The 24758-nt window shown below is 44.0% G+C and overlaps 1 long non-coding RNA gene across 2 annotated transcripts in view; it reads left to right on the forward strand.

Annotated features, from left to right (window-relative positions):
* Positions 1–24758, forward strand: part of LOC132537515 (uncharacterized) — a 53524-nt gene that overhangs the window by 17199 nt on the left and 11567 nt on the right. The window lies entirely within an intron of this gene.

A 24758-nucleotide genomic window follows, 5' to 3' on the forward strand; every position in this document is an offset into this window, starting at 1 on the left:
TATGTAGTCAAGGCTGGTTTCCTGAGTGTGTCACCCAGCAGAAGGGTTTACACTTGCAGCTAGTGCTTTGTGGTTGGTCCTTTTACCTTTATTAATTTTAATAGTTAAGTAATATATAAGTATGTAATAAATTATGTTATATGATATAAATAAAATACAGAGCATTTAAAAATTTTAATATTTTATTTATTTTCCTTTTTTGCTGCTTTTGTTTTTGTCATTGTTGTGGTTATTATTATTGTTGTTGCCAGATAGGATAGAAAGAAATGGAGAAGGGAGGGGAAGACAGAGAGGGAGAGAGAAAGATAGACACCTGCAGACCTGCTTCACCACCTGTGAAGCTACTCTTCTGCAGGTGGGGAGCCGGGGTCTTGAACTGGGATCCTATGTGGGTCCTCGAATTTTGTACCAGGTGCACTTAATCCGCAGCGCTACAGCCCGACCCCCTATATAAAGCATATTAACTATTAATGCACAATAATTCCTAGTGTATATTAAATATTAAAATGATATACTATTTAAATATGTTAAAATATGTTTTATCCGAGCACTGCTCAGCTCTGACTTATGTTGGTGTTAGGGGATTAAACTTGGGACCTCTGAGTTCTCAGGTATTGTAAAATCAACATGTGGCTCCCTTTAGGGTTAAACAAGTGAGAGGTTTACTCATAAAAACCACTGTGAACCTAAGTGAGGGGAAAAGTCTAGCTAAGAGAAATGGCGGAAGTCAAAAGTCCATAAACTAAGCTATCTAAGACAACAATGTGAAGAGATGAGGAGGATCAGTCAGGAGCTACACCAACAGGAGAGTGCCATGAGGGAGGTATTCCAAAAGGAGAGCCAGCTGCTCCAGCTCCTTGCTTACTTAGTCCCTGGTACCCACATTCCCTTGTGAGCATGCTCAGGCTGATGTCATCTGTATGTTAATTGTGCCCAAATTCCTGTGTGAGCCTCATCTCAATTCCCACTTCTTATTATAGCCATGGACAGGATGCTCAGAGTCTGTATCTTCAAAAAAATCTTCAGTGTTTCGAGATTTTTCTCTGCAAATCCTGAGTTTACTCCCAAAAGTGTGGTCACAGAAACTGGGTATGGGATCCCTCTTTTAGCCTAAAAGCCTTTTGGCTGGGATCTGTTTGTAACCCAGAGACAACCCAGCACTTAAGGAAGCTCAGAGCAGAGACTTATAGATCTATCCCCAACTTCAGGTGGTTCCTGGGTGGCACTCATGGAATATCCAGGGTGTTAGACCACTGCAATCCATGCTTCAGCTCTTCGTGTTCCTGTGAGGAGTTTTCAGAGGAAAAACTAATTTTTTAAAAAAAAAAAAATTTTTCCCCTTTTGTTACCCTTGTTTTATTGTTGTTGCACAGGACAGAGAGAAATGGAGAGAGGAAGGGAAGATAGAGAGGAGGAGAGAAAGACAGACACCTGCAGACCTGCGTCACCACCTGTGAAGGGATTCCCCTGCAGGCGGGGACCTGGGGACTCGAACCAGGATTCTTATGCCAGTCCTTGCGCTTTGCGCCGTATGCGCTTAACCCTCTGCACTACCACCCAACTCCCGGTAAAACTATTTAAAAAAGCAGAAAGAGGGAGTCAGGCAGTAGTGCAGCGTGTCGTATGCTTTACATTGGTTTGTTCTAGCCCTCCCCCGCCAAGAGAATTGGATCAGTCCAGTTAATTTTGCGGGCCGCTTGGCCCCGCCCCAAGGAACCCCGGGAGAGGGTTCCTGAGTTCGAGAGTGCCAGAGTTGCAGAGGGTTCCCCAGTACGAGAGTTCCAGAGTTCCAGAGTAAGAGAGAGTTCCTGAGTTCGAAAGTAAGAGAGAGTGCTTGTGCCGCCGCAAAGAGACAGCAGAGTTCTGTTTGGCGATTAGTTTGTCTTAGTTTATGAATCGTTGTTCCTGAATAAAGAAATACAGCTTCCCTGCCCAGCCGTTGTCTCCGCGTCTCTGTTACCCGCCTGTGAAGCTAGACCCGCCCAGCAAGAGCCTTCCGAACTTTAACAACAAATGGCGCCCACGTGGACCTGACCTGCGCATCTCTCAGATAAGTAAAGACAATTTGGCTACCTATGCACTATGGCCTTCTCTTCTGCTTGTGAAGAGATCTCCAAAGGCCTCTGCTCTTTCTTCACGAAAAGAAAAGAAAAGACTGTTTTGCTGTTTCTGGAACATTTATCTCTGGACCACTCTGTGGTTTCCACTCGTTCGGGCGAACTCAGAACAGCCAGCAGGAATAGCCAGCGGGCGGGAGGCGAGGCACGGAGCTGCCGTTTCCACCTGGTTAAACAACCCACCAGCCGGCTGCGCCCAGACAACCCCGCGCACCGCGCCCGCAGCCCCGCAGCCCCGCAGCCCCGCAGCCCCGCAGCCCGCAGGAGCCCAACGCCAGCACGCAAGAGCCCCTGGAGCCCGAGGCCAACACGCAAGAGCCCGAGGCCAGCCCACAGGAGCCGGCTCTCCACCGCGTGATCCCTCCACGCTGCTCGGCCACTGTGAACAGGGCAGCAGACATGGCAGGGCCATGGGGCAGGGCCGCGGCGGCCTATCATGGCTGCCACCCCTGGGCACCTAGGCCCACGCCTTCTACAAAACTGGCCTGCCTGCCCTCTTGCTATAAATTCTGGAACCATCCCGGGCCTCCCGGAACCCCGGGCTCCCTGCCGAAACTGGGCACACGAGATCTCCAGCCGCCGGTCCGGTCTGAAGGCAGACAAGCTGGAGTACTCAGAGATTTGTGCAGAGATCGCAACCTACAATTCCTAAAAGTGAAGCTGTGCGGGAAGCCACCTCCAGATGGTGAACCCCCCCCCCCAACAACTAAGACAGTACAGATTTAAATTCGTGTTTAAAATGACATGTCTTCGTAACAAAGGTTTCTCTCCTCGTGTATTAATGACCATGTTTATGTGTATGTTTAAAGTTTGGTAAACAGTAGCTTTAAGGCTAAATTCTTACTAGTCAAAGTTAAATGAAAAAGGTTTTCAACGTAATTCTCATAAAGATAAAATTAACTTACATTTAAAGTCTAAGGTAAAAATTAGTTAACAATCAATATATTTTAACTAAGTTGGTCTAAACAAAAGGTTAAATAGACTTGTTGATATGTAAAATTCTCCACTACCTTCTCTATTAGAAATGGTAGATCGCACAATGGCTATGCTAATTATTCTCATGCCTGAGGTTTCCTCTCCGGCCCACACCTAGGGTGTGTCTCCATCTTGAATGGGTGTAACAAAAGGTTAAAAGACGTTGTTGATATGTAAAAGTCTCAAATTCCTTCTCTATTAAAAACTTAGATCGTGCAGTAGATATGCTAATAACAAGTTTTGTTTCATAGTAAGTAAGTTGCAGCCAGCTGCCTTTGGGACTCTAGGCCGTTCCCCGCCCCCATGCAAATGCCCGTCGAGGCAAGTAGCCCCCTAGAGGCAAGAAATGTTTTTTTTTTAAGCTGATAAAGTTTAGCCCACAGAGGCAGATATGGCCCCCTCAGGCCTTCCCTTAGCAGCACACTGGTTCTTGATACTATAGTCATTTAGTTAAAAAGAAAAGGGGGAATTGTCGTATGCTTTACATTGGTTTGTTCTAGCCCTCCCCCGCTAAGAGAATTGGATCAGTCCAGTTAATTTTGCGGGCCCGCTTGGCCCCGCCCCAAGGAACCCCGGGAGAGGGTTCCTGAGTTCGAGAGTGCCAGAGTTGCAGAGGGTTCCCCAGTATGAGAGTTCCAGAGTTCCAGAGTAAGAGAGAGTTCCTGAGTTCGAAAGTAAGAGAGAGTGCTTGTGCCGCCACAAAGAGACAGCAGAGTTCTGTCTGGTGATTAGTTTGTCTTAGTTTATGAATCGTTGTTCCTGAATAAAGAAATACAGCTTCCCTGCCCAGCCGTTGTCTCCGCGTCTCTGTTACCCGCCCGTGAAGCCAACCTGCCGGCAAGAGCCTTCCGAAATTTTAACAACAGCAGCGGGTTGAGCGCAGGTGGCGCAAAGCACAAGGACTGGCATAAGGATCCCCATTCAAGTCCCCGGCTCCCCACCTGCAGGGGAGTTGCTTCATAGGCATGAAGCAGGTCTGCAGCTTTCTTTCTCTCCCGCTCTCTGTCTTCCCCTCCTCTCTCCATTTCTCTCTGTCCTATCCAACAACAATGACATCAATAGTAACAATGACATCAATAGTTGTTTAACAAGGGTAACAAAAGGGAATAAATAAATAAATATTTTTTTTAAAAAAAGGCAGAAAGAGCAATAAACCTGTTCCTACCAGTACCCATATGCAGAGATTGAGTCCAGTAAACCATTTTTCTTTCTTCCTCCAGGGTTATTGTTGAGACCCGGTGCCTGCACTATGAATCCACTGGTCCTGGAGGCCATTTTTTCCCCCTTTTGTTGCCTTTGTTGTTTATCGTTGTTGTTACTATTATTGTTGTTATTGATGTTGTAGTTGTTGGATAGGACAGAGAGAAATGGAGAGGAGGGGAAGACAGAGAGCGGGAGAGAAAGATAGACACCTGCAGACCTGCTTCACTGCTCGTGAGGCGACTTCCCTGCAGGTGGAAAGCCGGAGGCTTGAACTGGGATCCTTACGCCAGTCTTTGTGCTTTGCGCCATGTGCACTTAACCCACTGTGCTACCGCTCAGCCCCCAAACCAGTTTTTTAAAAATATTTATTTATTTCCTTTTGTTGCCTTTGTTGCAGTTGACAGGTAACCAAGCTTCAGCTCTCTGAGTATAAATAAGTGAGATATGTTGAGATATATAATATTCTGATGAGTGACACAGGGAGTAATCCAGGTATATTTCGCTGGAAGGGTGACATTAAATGTAGGATAACCTCTTTTGATGAAAAAGGAAGGATTAAAAAGAAAGGCTTGGGGGCCTGGCTGTAATGCAGCGGGTTAAGCTGTTAAATGCACGTGGAGTGAAGCACAAGGACTGCCGTAAAGATCCTGGTTCCAGCCATGGCTCCCCACCTGCAGGAGGGGGTTGCATCACAAGCGGTGAAGCAGGTCTGCAGGTTCTATCTCTCTCCTCCCCTCTGTCTGTTTTCTCCATTTCTCTCTGTCCTGTCCAACAACAACAACAATAACAATAACAAGGCCAACAAAATGAAAAAAAAATGGCCTGCAGAAGCAGTGGATTCATAGTGCAGGCACCCAGCTCCAGTAATAACCCTGGAGACAAAAAAAAAAAAAAAGAGAAAAAAAGGGGCTTCATCAATTTTCTGAATCATAGCAAAGATACAGGGTCAAGAGGTACAGATCATGATTTCTTGCACAGAGCATTTAGGAGTCCATGATATCTTTTCAGTTTGATTAAGTTACATTTGTCTAAAATTTCTTGGATAAAAAGGAAGTCCAGCTCTCCAGTTATATTTTTGGCTGAGGGTAAAAGACCAGATTTTTCAGAGTTGGGCGGTAGCACAGCGGGTTAAGCACACGTGGCGCAAAGCGCAAGAACCAGCTTAAGGATCCCGGTTCCAGCCCTGGCTCCTCAGCAGGGGAGTCACTTCATAGGCAGTGAAGCAGGTCTGCATGTGTCTATCTTTCTCTCCCCCTCTCTGTCTTCCTCTCCTCTCTCCATTTCTCTTTGTCCTATCCAACGACGATGACATCAATAACAACAACAATAATAGCTACAACAATAAAAAAGGGCAACAAAAGGGAAAATAATTAAATAAATATTAAAATAATTTTTAAAAAAAGGCCAGCTTTGTTTAAACGGAGTAAAGTTCCAGCCAATCCAGGGTTCCACTTAATACCTAACCCAGAATAGTTAAAGGGAAGGGGATAGTCCCAAGAAATTTTGGAATCTTGGCTCAATAATCCTTGGGGTCCCCAGTTCTGGATGGTCCAGTTATTTTTTTAGGGTCTGTATAGTATAGTTAGCATATTATACTATCTGCATATTTCCCAGGAGAAGCTAGGATCTCCATTAAGAGGGAACAATTTTGTTGCACAGAGAGGAAATTTAGGTTTAGATCTTCCAAGTCCTATTTCTCTTTTTCCTGTGATTCCGATAGTTTTGACAAAAGCTTGATGTTCCATTAGATTGATATGGCCTGAGTAAGTCTGTTATTCTACTGACGGTAGACTATCTCTTTAGCCCTAATTAGAAAAAATTTCCACTGTGCCATCTCCCAGACCACTAGAAAAATTTTAGAATATGGTTGATCTTTGAACAATGCAAGGATTAAGAACACTGACCCTAAGAAGTAGGAAAATCTACCTGTAACTCTTGACCTCCTAAAACTTTTTAATTTTTATTATCTTTATTAATTGGCTAGAGACAGCAGAAATTGAGTGGGAAGGGGGTGATAGAGAGGGAGAGAGACATAGAGACAACTGCAATAATGTTTCATCACTCACAAAGCTTTCTCCCTGTAGGTGGGGACCAGGGGCTCAAACCTGGGTCCTTGTGCACTATAGCATGTGCACTCAACCAGGTGCATCACCACCTGGTCCCTGACTTCCTACATCTTTACTAGCCTTTTATTGATGGAAAATATGCAACAACATAAACAGCCAATTACTACTACTTTTTTTTTTAAAGAGGTCTTCCTGGAGAAAGTATTTTTTAAATATCTATTTTATTTATTGGATAGAGATAGAGAGAAATTGAGAAAGGAGGGGAGATAGAGACAGAGAGACACCTGCAGCCCTGCTTCACCACTCAATGAAACTTCCCCCTGCAGGTGGGGACCAGGGGCTTGAACTCTGATCCTTGCATACTGTAATGTGAGCGCTTAACCAGGTGCACTGCCACCTGGCCCCAACTAGTACTACTTTGTATGCTATATGTATTATGCCGTATAGGAATAGTACTTAGCAAATTAGGTTAACATTGGTATAATAAATTAAGATAGAAAAGAGAAAATGGGGGCTGGGAAGACAGCACAGTGGTTCTACAGAAAGATTTTTGTACCTGAGGCTCTGAGGTCCCAGGTTCAATCCCTAGCACCACCAGCAGCCAGGACTGAACAGTGTTCTGGACTCTCTCTTACTCTGTCTTCGCCTCTCTGTGTATCTTTCAGAATCTCTCTTTCATTAAAAATAAGTAAATAGGGAGTTGGGTGGTAGTGCAGCAGGTTAAGCGCAGGTGGCGCAAAGTGCAAGGACCAGTGAAAGGATCCCGGTTGGAGCCCCTGGCTCCCCACCTGCAGGGGAGTGGCTTAAGAGGCAGTAAAGCAGGTCTGTAGGTTTCTATCTCTCCCCCTCTCTGTCTTCCCCTCCTCTCTCCATTTCTCTCTGTCCTATCCAACAATAATGACATCAATAATAACTACAACAATAAAACAACAAGGGCAACAAAAGGGAATAAATAAATAAATATTAAAAAAAATAAGTGAATAATAGACAAAATAAAAGAGGAAATAGAGGCTGAGGAGATAGCAAAGTGGCAATCTCAAAAGGCTTTGGGGCCTGAGACTCCAAGGTCTGGGGATCAATTCCTGGCACCACCATAGCCAGAGCTTAGCAGAGTCCAGCCACAATCAAGCAATAATTAAGTCAACACATTAAAAACGGGGCCGGGCAGTAGCGCAGCAGGTTAACTGCACAGGTGCAAAGCACAAGGACCAGCAAGGACCGGTGCAAGAATCCCAGTTCAGGGGGTCGGGCGGTGGCGCAGTGGGTTAAGCGCACGTGGCGCAAAGTGCAGGGACCAGAGTAAGGATCCCGGTTCGAGCCCCCGGCTCCCCACCTGCAGGGGAGTCGCTTCACAGGCGGTGAATCAGGTCTGCAGGTGTCTATCTTTCTCTCCCCCTCTCTCTGTCTTCCCCTCCTCTCTCCATTTCTCTCTGTCCTATCCAACAACAAAGCAACGTCAACAATGGCGATAATAATCACAACGAGGCTGCAACAACTAGGGCAACAAAAAGGGGGGAAAAATGGCCTCCCGGAGCGGTGGATTCATGGTGCAGGCACCGAGCCCAGCAATAACCCTGGAGGAGAAAAAAAAAAAAAAGAATCCCAGTTCAAGGCCCCAGCTCCCCACCTGCAGGGGGGAGTCGCTTCAAAAGCGGTGAAGCAGGTCTGCAGGTGTCTATCTTTCTCTCCTCCTCTCTATCTTCCCCTCTTCTCTTGATTTCTCTCTGTCCTATCCAGCCACAACAACAATAATAACAACAGTAACAAGGGCAACAAAAAATGGGAAAAATGGCCTGTAGGAGCAGTGGATTCGCAGATCAGGCACTGAGCCCAATGATAACCCTGGAGGCAAAAAACAAAAACAAAAACAAAACAAAAACAAATTTAAAACACCTCATTTTAGGAGTGGTGGAGATAGTATAATCATTATGTAAAAATACTTTTATACTTGAGGCTCCAAAGTCCCAGATTCAATCTCAGAGACACCACAAGCCAGAGTTGAGCAGTGTTTTGGTTAAAGTAAATAATAATAAAAAAAGAAAATGAAAACAGAAAATGTTGGGCTGAGGCGATAGCATAATGGTGATGCAAGGCACTTTCATTCCTGAGACTGAGGGCCCAGCTTCAATGCCTAACATCACCATAAGTCAGAGTTTAGCAGTGCTCTGGCAATAATAATAATAATAATAGTTATTATTATTAACAAAACAAAAGAGGTCTGGGGAGAGATAACTCAGTGTTAGAGCATAAGGCTTGCATGTTTTAGACCTGAGTGGCCCCAGGTTCAATTCCTGGCACTTCCATATGCCAGAGATAAGCAGTGCTCTGACCTCTCTTTCATAAAAATAAATAAATGGAGTGCGCTTAACCTGCTGTGCCTGTGCAGCAGGTTAAGCGCACATGGCACAAAGGACAAGGACCGGTGTAAGGATGCCGGTTCCTCACCTGCGGGGCGGGGGGGATCATTTTACAAGTGGTGAAGCAGGTCTGCAGGTGTCTTTCTCTCTCCCTTTCTTTTTTTTTTTTAATTTATTTTTTATTTAAGAAAGGATAAATTAACAAAACCATAGGGTAGGAGGGGTACAACTCCACACAATTCCCACCACCCAATCTCCATATCCCATCCCCTCCCCTGATAGCTTTCCCATTCTCTATCCCTCTGGGAGCATGGACCCAGGGTTGTTGTGGGTTGCAGAAGCTGGAAGGTCTGGCTTCTGTAATTGCTTCCCCGCTGAACATGGACGTTGACTGGTCGGTCTATACTCCCAGTCTGCCTCTCTCTTTCCCTAGTAGGGTGGGTCTTTGGAGAAGCGGAGCTCCAGGACACACTGGTGGGGTCTTCAATCCAGGGAAGCCTGGCCAGCCTCCTGATGGCATCTGGAACCTGGTGGCTGAAAAGAAAGTTAACATACAAAGCCAAACAAATTGTTGAGCAATCATGGACCCAAAGCTTGGAATAGTGGAGAGGAAGTGTTAGGGGGGTACTCACTGCAAACTCTAGTGTACTTCTGCTTTCAGGTATATATTTTGCACTAGTTTATGGATAAGTGTGAACATATGCTCTCTCTCACAGAACCTGATTTATATCTAGGTTTTGGGACTTTGTTAGAAAGTGAACCACCTGGGATGGAATTAGAGAATACTGTGAAAGGAAAGGTCTCACCCAAGTAATGAAGCTGAAGGGTTGTCATTCCACACGTGAAGTCTCTGGACACAGTCTGAAGTGAAGCATGTTGAGGTGTCAATCATTGCGTTGATTAGGTTGCGATCGGCAGATGCGATATTATTTGATATGGATTGGGAGAGGCATGTGGGAAAGTGGGCCCTATCCTAAGGTTCCAGGACTGTCTCTCCCCCTTTCAGTCTTCTACCCCCTCTTGATTTCCCTCTGTCCTATCCAACAATAATGACATCAGTAACAATAACAATAATAACCACAACAACGATAAACAATAAGGGCAACAAAAGGGGAAAAAAAGCCTCCAGGAGCAGTGGATTTGTAGTGCAGGCACCAAGCCTCAGCGATAACTCTGGAGGCAAATAAATTAAGTAGATAAGTAAATAAATAAATATGGGGTTGAGCAGTGATGTATCCAGTTGAGCACACATACACAAGAACCCAGGTTCAAGCCCCTGGTCCCTATTTGCAGTGGGAAAACTTCTTTAGTGGTGAAGTAGGGCTACAAGTGTCTCTCTCTCCCCCTCAATCTCTCCCTCTGCTCTCAATTTTTCTCTGTCCTATCAAAATAAAGAAGGTGTGAAAAAAAGTTCACCAGAAGCAGTGGATTCACTGTACAGGCATCTGGCCTCAGTGATAACCTTGTTGGCAAAATAATAACATAACATAACATAACATAACATAACATAACATAACATAACATAACATAACATAACATAACATAACATAACACTAAGGAAATCATAAGGACAGGTGGTGAGATAGCATCATAGGTAACACAACAGACTTTCATGCCTTGAAGCACCAGAGGGGTCCCAGGTTCAATCCCCAGCACCTCTCTTTAGCAGAATTGAATAGTGCTCTGGTGAAAAAAGAAAATCATAATGAAGCCAAAAAGTACATTTACAGTGCTGTACAATTATCAATACCATAAATTTGTGAAAAAAATTACATATGAATTGACCCACACAGTTAATCCCGTGTTGTTAAAGGGTTAACTGTAACCATTCTTTTATTTATTTATTCATTTGTTTATTTTACTGCCATCAGGGTTATGGTTGGGACTCAGTGACTACTCTTGGTGGCCAATTTTTTTCCTTTTTTTTTATTTGACAGAGAGAAATTGAGAAGGGAGAAGGAGATGGAGAGGGAGAGAAAGCCAGACATCTATAGACTTGCTTCATCACTAGTGAAGCTGAATCATCCCCCCTGCTGTGGAGTGGGGGCTTGAACCCAGGTCCTTGAACATGATAATGTGTGATTTCAATCAGATGTGCCACTGTCCAGCCCCCAGAAACCATTCTTAATAAATTTATCTTTGATTTTATGTAATTATTTATTTTGACCAGAGCACTGCTCAGCTCTGGTTTATGGTGGTGCTGGGGATTGAACTTGGGGCTTTGAAGCCTCAGGCATGAAAGTCTTCTTGCCTAACAAAAGTGCTGCTTCCCCAGATCTCTCTATTTACTTATCAGAGCATTGCTCAACTTTGGTTTAAGGTGGTACAAGGGATTGAACCTGGGGCTTTAAAGTTTTTTTTTTCTTTTTCTCTTTAAGATTTATTTAGTTTTTAATTTTTATTTATTTATTTTAACGAGAGAAAGACACAGATATACAGATAGAGAGACCAGAGCACTGCTCAGCTCTGGCTTATGGTGGTGCTGGGGATTGAACCTGGGACCTTAGAGCCTCAGGCATGAAAGTCTGTTTGCATAACCATTATGCTATCTCCCCAGCCCAAGATTTATTTATTTATTAAAAAATTTTTTTTCTTTTTATTTATTTGTTTTCCCTTTTGTTGCCCTTGTTTTTTTAATTGTTGTTGTAGTTATTATTGTTGTAGTTATTGATGTCGTTGTTAGATAGGACAGAGAGAAATGGAGAGAGGAGGGGAAAACAGAGAGGGGGAGAGAAAGATAGACACCTGCAGACCTGCTTCACTACCTGTGAAGCGACTCCCCTGCAGGTGGGGAGCCAAGGGCACGAACCGGGATCCTTAAGCCAGTCCTTGAGCTTTGCAACCTGTGCTTAACCTGCTGTGCAACCTACTGCCCGACTCCCAATTATTTTTTTACTTCACATAAGACAGGTAGACTGAGAGTGAAAGTGAAAGAGAGAGAGAGAGAGATGTTAGAGTAGCCTATGTGGCATGTATGGCACTGGGGGCTTCATGCTTGTGAGTCCAAAGTTCCATGTGTGCCACATCCTGGGCCCTGAGTTTGTGTTTTACTTTTTAATTAAATTTTTATTAGTGATTTAATAATGACTAACAAGATTGTAAGATAACAGGGGCACAATGCCACACAGTTCCCGCCACCAGAGTTCTGTGTCCCATCCCTTCCATTAGAAGATTCTGGATAACATACTGGGGACATGAACCAGAATTCTTTATGGGGAATAGAAAGTGGGAGGTCTGGCTTCTTTAATTGCTTCTCTGCTGGACATGGACGTTGGCAGGTAGATCCATACCCCTAGCCTGTTTCTTTCTTTCTTTTTTTAAAAAAATATTTATTTATTCCCTTTTGTTGCCCTTGTTTTTGTTGTTGTTGTTGTTATTGTTGTTGTTGATGTCATCATTGTTGGATAGGACAGAGAGAAATGGAGAGTGGAGGGGAAGACAGAGAGGTGGAGAGAAAGATAGACACCTGTAGACCTGCTTCAACACTTGTGAAGCAACTCCCCTGCAGGTGGGGAGCTGGGGGCTCGAACCATGATCCTTACACCGGTCCTTGTGCTTTGTACCACCTGCAAACCCTCTGCACTACCACCACAACCCTCTGCACTACCACCCCGATCCCTCCCCCCCCAGCCTGTTTCTATCTTTCCATAGTGGGACAGGGATCTGGGGAGGTGAGGTTCCAGGACACATTGGTGAGTTCATCTACCCAGGAATTCAGGATGGAATCATAGTAACCTCTGCAATTTGGTGACTGAAAAGTGGTAAGATATGAAGAAGGACAAATTGTTCAATAAGTAGGAACCCAAAAGTAGGAATACAGCAGATGAAACAAAGGGTCTTCATGTGGGAAGAAGGTAGGAAGTCTGTTTTAGGTATGTCCTATGTGACCCATACTTTAGTAATTTTTACCTGAGCCTGGTAGCTAACATGCATATGGACTAAAAGTACTGTCTGGGAATATGGTATCAGAGTTGAGAATAGGGCTAGAAAGCTGGGTTAGGGCAGAAAGTAGCTCCCAGACTTGAAGAAAATATATAATTACAGTTGACCCCATTAATCTGACTGACCCAAGGCCCATATCTATTCATATTTAGCACAGGAGCCTGTGTAACCTCTGAGTTCCTGTCAGTCTGAGGTTGCAGTCCATGGTCACAGCTAGAAACATTCTAGGCTGCACTCATTTCAGGACCAGTCTTCTTCGAGTGGCAGAGTAGGATGACCCAGCCTCCCTTTAGAGTGTGGGACAGTCTCTATCATTGCTGCTGTACAGTGAGGGCAAGGTCATGGAGAGGCCCACAAGAGGGCTTGTGATGATGTTCCTGATGGAAAAGACCAGTGATAGTAGAAAGAGGGATCTATTAGAAGTCTAGGCTTATCATATGGATGTGAGAATACAAGAATTCTTTGACTAGCATCCCAAACTTTTTTCCCTTTCCTCTCCAATCCCATTCTCCAATTTAAACTTCCTCCAAAGTAGTACTATCATCATGATGTATATTAAATTAAATATTATTTATTTATTTATTTATTTATTGTCTAAATTGACTTATAAAATGCCATTTTTAGAGGGAAGGATTCTTGACATATGATAGATGCTCATGAATGTGTTTTAAATTCATCAAAGAACATGTTCACTCCCACACCTATAGACAGCTGATCTTTGACAAAGGCGCCCAGACTATTAAATGGGGAAAGGTGAGTCTCTTCAATGAATGGTGTTGGAAAAAAAATGGGTTGAAACATGCAGAAGAATAAAACTGAAGCACTATATTTCACCAAACACAAAAGTAAATTCTAAGTGGATCAAGGACTTGGATGTTAGACCAGAAACTATCAAATACTTAGAGGAAAATATTGGCAGAAGCACAATTTGTAATAGCCAAAACCTGGAAGCAACCCAGCTGTCCAGCAACAGATGAGTGGCTGAGCAAGTTATGGTATATATACACAATGGAATACTACTCAGCTATTAAAAATGGTGACTTCACCGTTTTCAGCCCATCTTGGATGGAGCTTGAAGAAATCATGTAAAGTGAAATAAGTCAGAAACAGAAGGATGAATATGGGATGGTCTCACTCTCAGGCAGAAGTTGAAAAACAAGATCAGAAGGGAAAATACAAGTAGAACCTGAACTAGAATTGGCATATTGCACCAAAGTAAAAGACTCTGGGGTGGGTGGGGGAGAATGCTGGTCCAAGAAGGATGACAGAGGACCTAGTGGGGGTTGTATTGTTATATGGAAAACTGGGAAATGTTATGCATGTACAAACTATTGTATTTACTGTTGAATGTAAAACATTAATTCCCCAATGAAGGGATTAAAAAAAAATAAAAAGGAAATATTGGCAGAACTCTTTTCCACATACGTTTTAAAGACATCTTCAGTGAAACGAATACAATTACAAAGAAAATTAAGGCAAGTATAAACCTATGGGACTACATCAAATTAAAAAGCTTCTGCACAGCAAAAGAAACCATACCCAAACAAAAAGGCCCCTCACAGAATGGGAGATTATCTTTACATGGCATGTATCAGACAAGAGGCTAACAATCAAAATATATAAAGAGCTTGCCAAACTCAAGAACAAGAAAACAAATGACCCCATCCAAAAATGGAGAGAGGACATGGACAGAATATTCACCACAGAAGAGATCCAAAAAGCCGAGAAACACATGAAAAAATGCTCCAGGGGGTCGGGTGGCAGCACAGTGGGTTAAGCACAAATGGTGTGAAGCTCAAGGACTGGCATAAGGATCCCAGTTCCAGTCCCTGGTTCCCCACATGCAGGGGAGTTGCTTTGCAGGCGATGAAGCAGGTCTTCAGGTGTCTCTCTTTCTCTCTCCCTCTCTGTCTTCCCATCCTCTCTCCATTTCTCTCTGTCTTATCCAACGACATCAACAACAACAACAATAATAACTACAAAAACAATAAAAAACAACAAGGGCAACAAAAGGGAAAATAAATAATAATAATAAAGAAAAAATGCTCCAAGTCTCTGATTGTCAGAGAAATGCAAATAAAGACAACAATGAGATACCACTTCACTCCTGTGAGAATGTCATACATCAGAAAAGGTAGCAGCAAAAAATGCTGGAGAGGGTGTGGGGTCAAAGGAACCCTCCTGCACTGCTGGTGGGAATGTAAATTGATCCAACCTCTGTGGAGGGCAGTCTGGAGAACTCTCAGAAGGCTAGAAGTAGACCTACCCTATGATCCTGCAATTCCTCTCCTGGGGATATATGCTAAGGAACCCAACACACCCATCCAGAAAGATCTTTGTACACATATGTTCTTAGCAGCACAATTTGTAATAGCCAAGACCTGGAAGCAACCCAGGTGTCCAACAACAGATGAGTGGCTGAGCAAGTTGTGGTATATATACACAATGGAATATTACTCAGCTACTAAAAATAGTGATTTCACCATTTTCACCCCATTTTGGAGGAAGCTTGAAGAAATCATGTTAAGTGAAATAAGTGAGAAAAAGAAGGATGAATATGGGATGATCTCACTCTCAGGCAGAAGTTGAAAAACAAGATCAGAAGAGAAAACAGAAGTAGAACCTGAACTAGAATTGGCATATTGCACCAAAGTAGGAGACTCTGGGGTGGATGTGTGGGGGTTGGGAAGAGTTCAGGTCCTGGGACATAATGGCAGAGGAACTGGGGGATTGTATTGTTATGTGGAAAACTGAGGAATGTTATGCATGTACAAACTATTGTATTCACTGTCAAATGTAAAACATTAATCCCCCAGTAAAGAAGAAAAAAAAAAGAACATGTTCAACAGGTTGGTTATTTCACTTGAAATTCCATTGTATGATTTACTGCTCTTGCAGTAAACTACTGCTCTTGCAGTAGTTTCCTGTCAGGCTCAGAGAGACTAAGGGAATAACTTGGGGGATATAGAATCATCTCTATCTAATAACTAATTCTATTTTTTTTTTGTCTCCAGGGTTATCTCTGGGGCTCGGTGCTAGCACTACAAATCCACTTCTCCTGCAGGCCACTCTCCCCCACCCCCGTTTTATTGGATAGGACAGAGAGAAATTGAGAAGGGAGAGGAAGATAGGTGGAGAGAAGATAGACACCTGCAGACCTGCTTCACTGCTTGTGAAGCAACTTCCCTACAGGTGGGGAGTCGGGGCTCAAAATGGGATCCTTGCGTAGGTCCTTGCTCTTTGTACTGTGTGTGCTTAACCTGGTGCACAACTGCCCAACGCCATAACTATTCTATTTTTCTCTTATCTGAACTCCTGTTTAGAAATAAAGACCTGCAGTGCTCTTTTGTTCCCCAGGGTTTGCTAACTCAGCTACATAGGACCTGTGGTTGGGAGGTCAGCATCACAGACCCTGCCTGTGTGGGTCATGATACTTGGCTCAGCTCCATGGCCCAGCCAAGTGATAGTGCACCTTGTAGAGCACATGCATTACTGTGCGTGTGAAGACCTGGGTTCATGCCCCAGCTCCCACCTGCTGTAGTGGCCAGTGCTGTAGCTATCTCTCCTCTCTTCTACTCTTTCTCTCCATCCTCTTTCTCCTCTCTCTGTCTTTTCATTTTTTTATTAATATTTATTTACTCCCTTTTGTTGCCCTTGCTTTATTGTTGTAGTTATTATTGTGGTTGTTATTGATGTCATCGTTGTTGGATAGGACAGAAAGAAATGGAGAGAGGAAGGGAAGACAGAGAGGGAGAGAGAAAGACAGACACCTGCAGACCTGCGCAGCGACTTCCCTGCAGGTGGGGAGCGGGGAGCTCCAACCCAGATCCTTCCTCCGGTCCTGGTCCTTGCGCTTGGCGCCACGTGCGTTTAACCCGCTGCGCTACTGCCCCACTCCCCTCTCTCTGTCTTTTAATGTTTGTTTATTTATTTTAATGAGATACACACACACACACACACACACACACACACACACAGAGAGAGAGAGAGAGAGAGAAGGAGGAGGAATGAAAAGGAAAAGGAGGAAGAGAGGTGGAGGGGGACACTAGAGCATTGCTCAGCTCTGGCATATGGTGGTGCTGGGGAATGAGCCAAGATCCTAGGTTCAATTCCCCCACACCACCATTAACCAGAGCTCTGGTTAAAAAAAAAAAAAAGGAAAAAAGAAAATGGTTTCTGGAGCTGGGTGGTGTCACACTTAGTTGAGTATACACATTACCGTACATGAAGATCTGGGTTCAGACCTTCAGTTCCCACCTGTAGCAGGAAAGTTTAACCACTGAGCAGTGCTGCTGGTCTCTCTCTCTCTCCCTCTCCCTCTCTTCTTCTCTCTCTCTTTTACCAGAGTATTGATCAACTGGCTTATAGTGGTGTGGGGGATTGAACCTGGGACTCCGGAGCCTTAGGCATGATAATATGCTTTCATAACCATTATGCTATCTACCCCACCCTCTCTTTCCTCTTTCTCCCTTTCTTCTTTTTTTCTTTTTAAATTTTTATTTATAAAAAGGAAACATTGACTAAACCATAGGATAAGAGGGGTACAACTCCACACAATTCCCACCACCAGAACTCCGTATCCCATCCCCTCCCCTGTTAGCTTTCCTGCTCTTTAGCCCTCTGGGAGTATGGACTCAGGGTCATTGTGGGATGCAGAAGGTGGAAGGTCTGGCTTCTGTAATTGCTTCCCCGCTGAACATGAGCGTTGACTGGTCGATCCATACTCCCAGTCTGTCTCTCTTTCCCTACTAGGGAAGGGCTCTGGGGAAGCGGAGCTCCAGGACACATTGGTGGGGTTGTCTGTGCAGGGAAGTCTGGTCACATCCTGCTAGCATCTGGAACCTGGTGGCTGAAAAGAGAGTTAACATACAAAGCCAAACAAGTTGTTGACCACCATGGACCTAAAGGTTGCAATAGTGCAGATGAAGAGTTGGTAGGGGGGTCCTCCATTTTGTAGATAGCTAATAGGCATATTTTAGTTTTATTCTAAAGGGACTGTGGCTATACTAGTTAGTTTGTTTTTTTCTTTTTCTTTTTTCCCCTGAGCCTGAAATCTGATATGCATATGGATCCAAGTTATTGTCTGGGGAGAAGATGTCATGGCTGGAAAAAGGAACAGAAAGCTGGGCCAGGGAAGAGAGTAGCTCCCTAATATGGGAAAGGGGCATAAATATTGTTGACTGTAAACCCCATCAATGTGATGTGATCTAGGGCCCATATTCAGCTTAGGCACCTATGTGACCTCTGTATCCCTCTTGATCTGAGCTCACATTCTGTGGTCATGAGTAGGAACATTCCAAGCTGCCCCAATATCAGGACCCATCTTCCTAAGGTGTAGCATAGAGTATGTTGTCCATCCTCCCTTTGGCGGATGGGACATTCTCTACATTGTTGATCCAAGTTGAGGACAAAGTCCTATGGGGGCCCACAAAGGGGTCTATTGTGTTGCTCCTGATAGAAATGACTGGTAACAATAGAGAGAGGTATTTATTTGAGGTCTAGGCCCATCATGTCTGTTTGGGAATCTCAGGACTCCTTGATTAGGGCCCCAGCTGATGGGGTGGCCTGATAGTGACTTGAAGAGTCATCGTTAAAGTATGCCAGTCTCTTGCCCTTATTCAGCTTTTGCAGTCCTTGCTTTGCTAAGGTTAGCTTTGCAGTGAGTGAGAGAACTGTTATAGGAAGTAGGTGAGGAGGGTATCTAAGTCTGAGTAGACACTATTTCATTAGGAACTTTATATTGGCTTGCTACAGACTATTGTGTATTTTTGCTTTCAGGTATATATTTTGCCCTAGTTTATGGATACATGTGAACGTATGCCCTAACTCATGGGACCTGGTTTATATCTAGGTTTTGGGATTTTGTTAGGAGGTTAACCTCCTGGAATGGAATTAGAGAATACTATGAAGGGAAAGGTCTCACCCGAGTAATGAGGGTGAATGGTTGTAATTCCATGCCTGACATCTCTGGACACAGTCTGAAGTGAAGCATGCTAAGGTGGCACTCATTGTGTTGATTAGGTTGGGATCAGCGGATGCAATATCATTTGGTATGAATTGAGAGAAGCATGCAGGAAAGTGAGCCCCACCCTAGAGGTTCCAGGACTGGGGGAAATATAGGCTCTGTAGAGGAAGTGGGAGGTTCCTGCTGTCTTAGAGTTCAAGAAGACAATAGATAGTTATTACTATAATCACATTATTTGGCAATTGGGTTAACTTTGAAAAATCCCTTTGTTAGAATTAGTGGTATCATACACAACATCACCATAATTTATGTCCTTTGACATTATTTGTATATAGCTATGCCACTGGCTGCTTCTGTTCTCCCTGGTCTAGGCTTTTAAGAGAGTCAACATATCAAAGACTCAGCCTATGTATTAAAAAGACTCAGTCTGTGTTTTAAAAAGTTTGAGACATACAGTAAATTTCTCCCCTTTCATATTAATTAAATAGTGATTTATATGACTACAAATTAATGGGAGTGTACATAATAAACACCATTCCCACCACCAAAAGACTGATTCCCATCCCACCCGCCCCATGACACCGAACATCCACCCTTACCCTCACCCCAGGGTTTTTACTTTGGTGTCCTACTCCAAATCTTTCTCCCTTTCTCTCTTAGACTCTCGCTCTCTATAAAGAGAGAGAGAGAGAGAGAATAAAAAATAGCCGCTTCCACTTGGGGCAGTACTTGAAGTGGTTTTCTAACCCAAGGTTTGAAACACACTGGGTTTGTGGTTCTCTGGTACTGGGGGTAGTGACATGCTGATCATACTCAGGTTTATGTTGACCATAAACATAAATCTTTTAAGAAATTTATTTATTAATTCCTTTTTGTTGCCCTTGTTTTATTGTTGTAGTTATTATTGTTGTTATCATTGTTGGATAGAACAGAGAGGAATGGAGAGACGAGGGGAAGACAGAGAGGGGGAGAGAAAGACAGCTGTAGATGTGCTTCACCGTTTGTGAAGCGACTCCCCTGCAGGTGGGGAGCTGGGGGGCTCGAACCGGGATCCTTACCCCGATCCTTGTGCTTTGTGCCACCTGCGCTTAACTCGCTGCGCTACTGCTGATTCCCATAAATCTTTTTTTATAAACATTTATTTATTTATTCCCTTTTATTGCCCTTGTTCTTTATCGTTGTTGTTATTATTGTTATTGTCATTGTTGTTGTTGTTGGATAGGACAGAGAGAAGTAGAGAGAGGAGGGGAAGACAGAGAAGGGGAGAGAAATAGATGGACACCTGCAGAGACAGAGAAGGGGAGAGAAATAGATGGACACCTGCAGACCTGCTTCACCACTTGTAAAGCCACTCCCCCTGCAGGTGGGGAGCCAGGGGCTCAACCGGGATTCTTATGCCACGTGTGCTTAACCTGCTGCGCTACAGCTCGACTCCCCATAAACATAAATATTGCTGACCAAACTCAGATTTATGTTCTTATGAGAAGTCCATGCTAGGGGCATCTGAGTCCTTGTCAACTCTTAAGTTCTTGTCAACACTATGTGGGGTAGGACACGAGCCCTGGCACTTGGCAGAGCTGTAATCCCCCAAGTATGCCACCAGAGGGCAGTGTTGTACCACAGGGAGGCATAGGCTCATGGACAGCAACTTGGAGCAACCAGGTGCAAGTATTTCTGAGCACTGTGGGTGTGCTGGGTACTTTAAATACTTTAATTCCATAATCACACAAGAGAGCGAGGATGGACGCTAAGCGGATCAGAGAAAAATTTAGTGATGTTTTCAAGGCCCCCTGGCTGGTGAATGGATGGACTAGGCTGAATTCAGACTTATCTGACTAAATCTAAAGCCTTGTGATCCATCCCCCCCCACCCCCCCACCCCCTCCCCCCTGCGTCCTGTCAGGAAGGCAAATATTTTCAATCTTGTCTCCATAGCTGCCGCTTGCCAGGGCTGTGTGTGCGACCTGCTGCACAAAATTAGTTTAATCAGCTTTTTTTTTTTAACGTTGTGCAAGATTATTATTATTATTATTTTACCAGAGCACTGCTCAGCTCTGGCTTATGGTAGTGCAGGGGATTGAACCAGAGATTTTGGAACCTCAGGCATGAGAGTCTCTTTGCATAACCATTATGCTACCTACCCTCATATTCTTCTTATTATTATTCAAATGAATATAGGTGCCACTGGCTTAGGTATGCCATTTTTAGTTGGGCTACTAAAATGTTTTATTGGAATCCACAGTCCAGTACATCCGTGTGTATGTGAAGGGAAGAACCACAGATGTGCCCTTCCAGTGTCTTCTCTTCTGGTCTTTCTGCAAGCCCTCCTTTTCCACCCTCGCACAGCTGCTTTCCAGAAAGCTTTCCTGCAGATTTCATCAGCTGACTCTGCTGCTGTCCTCTAGTGGCTCCCTGGAGCTCCCAGGAGAAAGTCCCATTTTATTCCTCAGCCAGCACCCAAGGTCCTTCAGGCTGGAACCTGCCTAGCCACCTGGCTTCCCCATAACTCGTTCATGGCACACACTCTCTCAGCGCCATCCTCTGCTCCAGTCCCAGCTCTGTACCAACCCTTGGAGCTGTACTCCCGCACTGCATAGTGGGAACAGTGAGCCTTCCCACCCAGGTGTTGGTGACTAGCGTAGACCCTAGGCAGGAAATCATTAATCATCCCTGCGTTCTCTTTCTCAGAGAATGTGCAAGCACAGGTGAATTTCGGTAGCATCATGCGCAAGTCCCATATATAAACACGGGCAAATGTCAGTCATCAGCAAAATGCTACCATGCTGAGGCTGACACTGAGAAGGGCATTTCTGGATTTTTTTTTCCCCTTTTGCCCATGGTGAGCTTCAAGGTGACCTCAACACTGTCTAGATGAGAAACTGAGGACAGAGTCAGGGTTACAAGCCACTTCAGAGGCTCTACCCAGCATGGAATATTCAGGAATGTTTCAAGAATGTTAGTTGATAGATTATTTATTGACTGTGCATGAGAAGCTGCAGGGATGGGCAGGTCATTTCAAGGTATCACTGTCTGAAACAGGAACAACATTGTTTTAAGAGCTGGTTGAAACCCAAAAGAAATAAAGTACTTTTTTCTTCCTGTTGCAGAAGCTGACTGTTAAAAATCACCTGGCAGTGGGCCAATAAAGTGGCTTGACATGAGGTTGGCCAATGAGTGGTTTGATTTCTTTTCTCAGGGTTGATTGGTTCACCCTCTCCTGTTTTTCAACTGATTCCTCTTATCCCAACTTCAAGCAGCCTCTAGTCAAAGTCTGCCAGACCAGAACACAACTCAATCCCTTCTAGGAATGGTCCCACTGGTTCAGATGAAAAGTGGGTATCGCAGAACCCAGGCTTCCCTAAGTCCAGCTCTAACTCAGCTTCACCCTCAGGAATTCAGCCTCCCTCCCAATCAAAGTCATACTAGAGTGTTGGGGAGATAGCATAGTGATTATGCAAATAAATTCTGTGCCTGTGGCTCTGAGATTCTAGGTTCAATCCCTAGCACCTCCACAAACCAGTGCTGAGCAGTGCTCTAATAAAAGAAAAAAGGAAAAGGCCTGGGGAGATATCATAGTGGTTATACAAATAAACTTTCATGTCTGAGACTCCAAAGTCCCAGGTTCAATCCCCAGCAGCACCATAAACCAAAGTTGAGCAATGCTTAGTTAAACAAACAAACTTAAAAGATAAAAAAAAGTCACATTAGGCTTGGGAGATTGTGCAGTGGCTAGAGTACCAGACTTGCAAACGTGAGGTCCTGAGTTCATTCCCCCACATCACACATGCCTGAGTGATGCTCTGGTTCTGACTGACTCACGTGCTCTCTTTATCTCTCTCTCTAATAAATAAGTAAAATCTTTATTAAAAAGTCACATTAGGGGATCAGGTGGTGGTGCACCTGGTTGAGTGCACATTACAATGCGTAAGGACCCGGGTTCAAGCCCCTGGTCTCCACCTGCAGAGGGAAAGCCTCACAAGTGGTGAAGCAGGGCTGCAGATGTCTCTCTTTCTCCCTATCTATATCCCCTGTCCTCTTGATTTCTAACTATCTCTATCAGATAGATAAAGACAATTAAAAAAAAAAGTCACATCAGGTACCAGATGGTGCTGCATCTACCTTGTTGAGTGCACATATTATAATGTACAAGGACCCAGGTTCAAGCCCCTGATCCCTACCTGCAGGGGGGAAGCTTCACAAGTGGTGAAGCAGGGCTGTAGATGTCTCTGTCTCTCTCTATCTATCACTCCCTCCCCTCTTGGTTTCTGGCTGTCTCTATCCAGTAAATAAATAAAGATGGTTAAAAATATTTTAAAAAAATCACAGTGGACTGGGTTTGCATGTCAGGCCAATATTTCAGTCAGTATGCATTTACCTAGCCCTGTTTCCTGGGGGCACTTTCAGTGCTGGTTGCTCTGTTTGTATTCTTACAATCTCCAGTCATCAGATGCTCTTTGGACATAGTAAACATGTTCTCTACACATTATTTTTGCCTTTGGTCATTTTAGTAACTGTCTGCGATACAACAGTCAAACTATCTAGTGGTCTTGTATACTTTACCTCATGTAGAATTGCAGAAAACTTACTATTCCCACAAGAGATGTGGGCTTTCAAGGGACTTGTCCAAACTCATCTTGCTATAAAGAAAGGGGAGGGGTGGGGTCTCCGGTTCTGTGTCAGTAACCCTGCAGCTCTCATCTCCAACCTTGCTCTGTAAGAATTCCTGCCCAGATGAACCTGTGTAGGTGACCTTATCTGGAGACTCTTGAAGATGTAATTATTTTAAGGATATGATGATACTGTATTTTCCTGCATTTTCCTGGTGGGTCTTCCTTTCTTGATTTCTCTCTGTCCTATCCAACAACGAGAGCAATAACAACAACAATAACAACAACGATGAACAACAACGATGAACAACAAAGGCAATAAAAAGGAAAAAATAGCTTCCAGGAGCAGTAGATTTGTAGTGCAGGTGCCGAGCCCCAGTGACAGCCCTGGAGGAAAAAAAAAAAGGAAAAGAAAGTTTTTCCATTGTGAGCAGACTAGAGTAGGTAGGTATGCTAACTGTATCAGCTTCTTCGTTGCAGCAGTTGACATTTGGAGCCAGCAGGAGCTGGAGGAGGCAAGAAAGGGCTTCCCCTCTGAGCCATTGGAGAGAACATGGCCAGGCCAGGCAGTGGCACACCTGGTTAAGGCACAGACATCACAGTGTGCAAGGATCTGGATTCAAGCTGTTGGTCCTCACCTGCAGGGAAGAAACTTCACAAGTGGTGTGTGTGCTCCTTAAGCAGATGTGCCACTGCCATAACAAATGATCACAAACAGGATGGCTTAAAACAACAGAAATTGGGGCCAGGAGGTGGCACACCTGGTTGAGTGCACATGTTACAATGTGCAAGGACCCAGGTTTGAGCCCCCGGTCCCCACCTGCAAGGGGAAAGCTTTGCAAGTGATGAAGCAGGGCTGCAGGTGTCTCTCTGTCTCACTCCCTCTCTATCTCCTCCTTCCCTCTCAACTTCTGGCTGTCTATCCAATAAAAAAATATAATAAAATAATAAAAAAAACTGGAAATTATTTTCTCACAGTTCTGGAGCTCAGCAATCTAAGATCAAGTTGTCAGCAGGCCCTTCTCTCTCCCCTCCCTCTAATTTTTAAATTTTATTTATTTATTTACTTGATATATACAGCCAGAAATCAAGAGGGAATGGGGTAACAGAGAGGGAGAGAGAGACAGAGAAACACCTGAAGTCCCCATTGGCAGGTAATAATTAAGGTTTTATTATTTTCGGTTCCACAGCTAGTCCAGGTTGAGCTTTCTCTTTATTATTTCATTCATTCATTTATGAGACAGAGAAAGGAGGAGAAAAGAAGGAATAAGAGCATCACTCTAGCATATATGATACTGGGGGGCAAATTTGGGTCCCTATGTTCCAGAAGCTAACATTTCATCCACTGTGCCACTTCCCAGATTACAAATGAGCCTGCTCTTTTTTGTGGGGATTTTTGTTTTGTTTTTACTGATTACACTATGGAAAATCTCTCTTGGCCTTGGAAACATGGAAACATTTTGCTTCTACAAGTTGTTGAGAGTTTTGATAAGCTCATAAATATAAAGGCATATAGAGCTTACCTGG

Source organism: Erinaceus europaeus, chromosome 3 (genome assembly GCF_950295315.1).
Source record: "Erinaceus europaeus chromosome 3, mEriEur2.1, whole genome shotgun sequence".
NCBI lineage: Eukaryota > Metazoa > Chordata > Mammalia > Eulipotyphla > Erinaceidae > Erinaceus > Erinaceus europaeus.